Raw genomic sequence first — 6,347 nt, 5'->3', positions numbered from 1 at the left:
AAGAACCAAAACCTGAATCCAGGTCTGTCTAATCCAAAAGATCACAGTGTGTCTATGTCAGTACACACCAAAAGCTCCAACTGTTCACTTTAAAGAACTAGCTGGCATTTGTCAACAAGGCAAGAGTTTTCTAAGAATGACTGACGACTTGTGATGTTACTTTCTTACCCCCGAGTAATTTGATCTGGCCCACCGTTATGCCCCAGAAACTTCTAGGCAATGGCACTGAACGTTGGTCGTGGCTCATCATACAAAGCAAACCCTGCATTTTTTCCTTTGTAGGGTGAATATTTTGTGGGATAAAAGCATGCTGGGATGTCTTTGATCTTGAGGAAGACCAAGGAGGGCCTTAGGACTTTACACACTGATGTTTCTATGGGATCATGTCCAGATCTGTCACCTACAAACTAGGGACAATTCTCTATAAGTTTTCTGCTACCTCTGAAGCAGAGAACTGCCATGTGATTGACAGAAAGAAAATCAGTACGCTTGTCTTCGAATGTCTTAGGAGTGGGAGGAGAATCCATCTTCACAATGTGTGGGGAGTTCAATGTTTTTACGCATGAATATTTCCTGGGAAAATGAAGTGTAAGAGATGAGTATCATGAAGGCACTTAGTGGCATATGACGCTTTTATTTTTCTTACGTATAAAAATATTCTAAAATCTTAAATCAAGTATCACGTTTTAGATGAAGGTTTGTCAGTGTATTTGAGGACTCTTATATATTGTTTTTAAAATATTTATTATTCTTTTTCAATTAACCATGTAATATACAATAAAACATGAGAGTAAACATATTTTGTTTATATGCTTATTTTTGTATATATATACATATATATATATTGCCACACACAAGTGTATACATGTACACATATACAAACATATCTTGTGTATTTTTGGTAATATAAGAATAACATGCTTCAAATTTTGTGGTTTCTTACTGGGCACATATTCATCTTGCTTACAGCTGACAATTATCTCGTTGTACCAAAGATTTGCCACTTGCAGCATGTGTCAATATTTCCTCTTTCTTTATCTGGATTGTAGTCTTAAAGCACTTTGCTTTTGCTGCGCCAAACCAACCATTTCCTCCAATTTTCTACTAATTTTTATAAAACAAAGAAGCAGAGCATGCAATTATTTCGATGTCTCAGTCCAAACAAATTCTGCTGTGCAGACAAAGGAGGACACAGCTGAAAGAGACCCATCAACAGCGGGTTGTGCCACCCTGCAGTGGTCCACAGTGTCAGCTCATTGCTGACATCTGACTCTAATCCAGGAGAGGTTGTTTCAGGGTAGGTGTACATTGCACAACAATTCAAGTTGTTTAAAATTCAGCCCTCTAAGACGGTGGTTCCATGTGTGAAAGCAGTTTCTAAAACCACAGATATGTTTGGCAAGGGAAGAAAGGAAAGGTTTATTCTGATAGAGGGCCCTCCCCCACCCAAAAGTAGATGAATTTTCTCATATTCAGAAACAGAAAGGGGAGAGTGAAGTCATACCATCCTCATAATTCTTGTTTCTCATGCATTAAATAAACATGCCTGATTTTACAATTACGTACAATCCCTCTTTCTCCAAGCATTCAGATTCCTTTAGGCTTCCTCATGCCTCTACTCTCAGAAAAGATAATAGATTTAAGAGTGAATTCTTATAAAAGCCATCAGCATCACACCGAAGATATTCCAAACCCAGCTAACGGTCGAATTCTGTCCCACTTCTCCTGAATCACGCCATCCAGTGAAAGACAGTGTCTTGATGGATCATTCATGGAAAACTAAAGTAATTACCATCATTCTAATATTCCTATTTAAATGCATGAAAAACTGATTAGCTGAAGGCAGCCCTATATATAGCAAAAATGGCATCTTCTTAATATTTATGCTAATGTGAAAGACATTTTACACAAAGGTTAGAGGTGACATATGGGTAAGAAATGATCTCAACATACACACTTATTTACTTACAGTAATGCATGACATGAGTGTGACTCCCTGAGAGGGATTTACCAAGCAGAGAAGACGGGATATGGAGAAATAATTCAATAGGAAAATAATATTCATGCATGGGGTACATGCATTCACAAGACAGGTTCTTGTAGGGTCACCCAAAGCTCATGCAAGAGTGGAGTGCATGTGCTTCCAAACTCCAGTTTCACACGTAGATTTCATTCTTTCAGCCTGAAGTAGTCACATTTTTTTTTTTTTTGGTTCAAAGAGAATTTAGATGGAAATTGGGAAAGGTTTAATGATTTCTGTGACTCTGCATGCTACCCTGTCTGCAAAGCAACTAAGAAGTGTTAAAATGATGCCATTTCAAACTGCCGTCACTGTCTGGAGGGAGGAATGAAGAACTCGCCTCTAAATTCCACGTGATTTGCACACTTCGTTTCCACGTGGCTAACCCGCAGGCTGAATCCTGTTTCCTGACAGCTCTAAGCACGGTCCAAGGTGAGACACTATAGAAACTGTGCATAGCAATGAACACATCTCAGGCTGTGCGTGAAGAACAAATAAAACATGAAATTATCATGAACTGGGAACTCACACGAGCAGGCTAAGAACGGGTTACAGCCAAGAACGGATTTCAAACAAGCCTCTGATTTAATGACAACCTAAGCCGGAGCCTGATTGAGGGCAATCAATGCGTCTCTCTTTATCTGCTTCTAACTCACTTTTTATACCAAAAGGAGAGCGGCTGTTATAACATCAGCCGCAGAAGGCTGCGGCGAGCCCTGAAAAGAGAAAGGCTGTTTCCATGAGCAATTACGGCACAATACACATCCACGCTGAAAGTATGGTCAAATGAGCAGGTAACCAATAGCAACTTCTTACTCAGCAGGTCGGGGCCAACTCGCTGGAAAGATGGCATTTGCTTTCCACAGGCACATGCTAATTGTGCCTGCCCTCACTGGGAGAACCGGGGCCCACAAGAAATATGACTTTCAGATTTCAAATCTGAATCAACAGCCAGATGAGTCACCCACTGAGAAAGAGGCAGTATAGGAAGGGACCCTCAGTTAGGCCTCTAAGATTGTCATCTTCTTATAGTTTTTGATTTATAGTGAGAGCCTGTCATTCACCCTCATCTACCACTGTCTAGTCACACCCCTGAAAGCCAGATCCAGCACTCACTCCATGAACTGTATTTTGTCATCTGAGTGTATTCTTTATAGCATTTCATTATCATTTATATCTTCTACTCAGTGTTTTTCTTTCTTTTTTTTGTTGCTGTTTTCCAGTCATTTCTGGGGCACTGACTATCTTTCAGGGAATCTCTGGCATGGTGGATTCTTTTTGAATCAATATTGTTTCTAAAACTAGACTAGTACTCATTGAATAGAGTCAGAAGACTCTACTTTCCTTATAAATTAATTAATTCATCAGTTAATTATTGTGTGCATGGATGTTTCACCTGCGTGTGTCTGTGTAACATTTGAACATCTGGAGCGAGCAGAGGTCAGAAGTGGGTTCTGGGTCTCCTAGAACTGGAATTCAGCTGTGAGTTGCCGTGTAGGTTCTGGAAGTTGAACTCTGGTCCTCTAGAAATACAGCCAGGGATCTTAGGCACTGAGTCATCTTTCCAGCCTTAAGGCGAGTTTTTAGACGAGACTATTTGCAGAGAAACCAGGGATTTCTATTAATTACTTTCTTAATGTGACTACCGAGCAAGGAGCAACTTCAGGGAGGGAGGATTTGGCTGGCTCACAGTTTGAGAGAATAAAGTTCATTACAGCTGAGAAGCAGGGGGAGGAGATCTGGTGGAGGATTTCTAGTGGACTGATGGAGGAGGTGTGGTGGACTGATGAAGGAGGTGTGTAGGACTGATGGAGGAGGTGTGGAGGACTGATGGAGGAGGTGTGGTGGACTGATGGAGGAGGCATGGTAGACTGATGGAGGAGGTGTGGAGGACTGATGGAGGAGGTGTGGAGGACTGATGGAAGAGGTGTGGAGGACTGATGGAGGAGGTATGGTGGACTGATGGAGGAGGTGTGTAGGACTGATGGAGGAGGTGTGGAGGACTGATGGAGGAGGTGTGGTGGACTGATGGAGGAGGCATGGTAGACTGATGGAGGAGGTATGGTGGACTGATGGAGGAGGTGTGTAGGACTGATGGAGGAGGTGTGGAGGACTGATGGAGGAGGTGTGGTGGACTGATGGAGGAGGTGTGGAGGACTGATGGAGGAGGTGTGGAGGACTGATGGAGGAGGTGTGGAGGACTGATGGAGGAGGTGTGGAGGACTGATGGAGGAGGTGTGGAGGACTGATGGAGGAGGTGTGGTGGACTGATGGAGGAGGTGTGGAGGACTGATGGAGGAGGTGTGGTGAAGAAGGCATGGTGGAGGAGGCGTGGAGGGAGGCTCTGACAGTGACAGTCAGAGCTTGGGCTGGTACTTGTTCATGCTTCTGTGGACCAGGAAGCAGATAGCCTGGGCTGCTAATTTTCTAAGTCATAGTAAACCAGGACCATCCTTCAGTGATTTACTGTCTTCAGGGGAATCTGCCTCCTAAAGCTTCCACAATCTCCCCAGCACCACCGCCATCCGGGGATTCAGTGTTTAATTAAACACAAGCTCATGGGGAAGAATTCACATTCTAACCACCACATGAACACATTTTTTTTTGTGTGATTTCACACAACTGAGACATTTTCGCAACATGCTCTCTAGACTGTACTGTTCTGATGGGAACTACCCAGTTGGATAGTGTGAGCTGCTGAGGAGAGCGCCAGGCTCTTGCTATGTATTGCTGAGAGATGAGGCATTCTAAGAACTGAATTGTCAGATGATTCTGCCACCATGGGAACACCACTGCATGCATTTACAAAGATCTCGGAGGTATAGCTCAGCCACGCAGGGTGATCTCTTGATGCCATCTAGAGACATGGTGGACACGAGGTGAATCCAGGTGCAGCTGCCAACCATGGCAACGTGTACTATAGCGAAATTTATTTTCTACGTAAGGGAGTCTACTCCAAAATAAGAGTGATGGGGCTGGAGAGATGGCTCAGCTGTTAAGAGCAGGCATTGTGTCCAGCAGAAGATATGAGTTTGATTCCCAACACCTGTAATAGGCAACCCACAGCCACCTCTAACTCCAGGAGAGCTGATATCCTCTTCTAGACTCAGTGGGTATCTGCACTCAGGCCAGCAAATGCTATCCTCACTACACACGTGGAAGACACAGAAGTAAGAAAAGAAATCTCCCCAAACATTGCTAAGATGCAGAACAAGAACAGTTAATGCACAACCTGGCATCACTACCACTTTTTTTTTTTAAATCAAGTTCCGGGTACTGCACAGAATTGTGTATGCTCTGCTGTTTACAACAAAGATCCCGGTAGGTTTGTTTACAAAAACATCAGCACACACACGGAAGAAAGCATTCACCACATCACAGCATCACTAGGCGAGTGGAAATTGTCACCTCTATTATAACCCACGGAGCCACTGTTGTAAATGAGATCCATTGCCAACTGAAAGGTTACATTACACAGCATGCATGCCTGGTTTATGTATATAGGAGCTAAGGTAGGCGTAAAAGCATGGGCGTGGCCCATACACTTGCATCTTGCAAAAAAAAAAAGATGAGGACAGTCTTGCTTATTTCATAACTGGCAACGAGGGACAGAAGTGATTCGACACTAATCATTAACGCATCCCATTACTCAAGGCACAAGGAGCGAAGTGACCTTCCCCCTCACTATTAAAACCTCCCTCAATCCACACCCCAGTGGCTGGACCAACTCCCAAGCTTTTGTATTTTGATGCTTCTCTTTTACTGCTGGCTTTCTGGTCCTCCCTCAAATCCCAGTCCTCCATTCCACATAGGATGTCTGCTGCTTCAAGGTAAAGAACAAACATTTTCAAGTGAAGCATCAAAAAACTTGGTTTCCTTGGTAACTTGGGCAAGGAAAGAGAATTTATAGTGCTCAGAGCACTGGCTGGGAGCAGGTATATTCATTCTCCTCCTCACTCCTAAGGCTTTCTCTGCAACACAAGACAGTGTCCCAAGCTGCTCCACGGAGCTACACATTTAAAGTTAAATGGAAAGTGAAATCCGCCGCTAAGTTTAGCTCTCCCGCTGAAATCCTTGGGAGATTATTCGTTCCTTCTGGCAATATCAGACCCCTTCTTTTCCCACACCTATCAAGTAGCGTTGAAGTTTTACTTCATTTGAAATATTGTACAGTAAATGCATGCAGTGTGCTAATGGGCTGCGTGGATTAATGGAGCAAATAGTTGTTTAAATTTAATTTAAAAGTAGTTCAGGTAAAGACTGAGAGAATTAGTCCTGGGGTTAAGGATGGAATCTATGGAGCTACATCTGACTAGAAGAGAGACGG

Source organism: Myodes glareolus, chromosome 1 (assembly GCF_982192425.1).
Source record: "Myodes glareolus chromosome 1, mMyoGla1.1, whole genome shotgun sequence".
Lineage (NCBI taxonomy): Eukaryota > Metazoa > Chordata > Mammalia > Rodentia > Cricetidae > Myodes > Myodes glareolus.
This window is presented reverse-complemented; position numbering follows the sequence as displayed.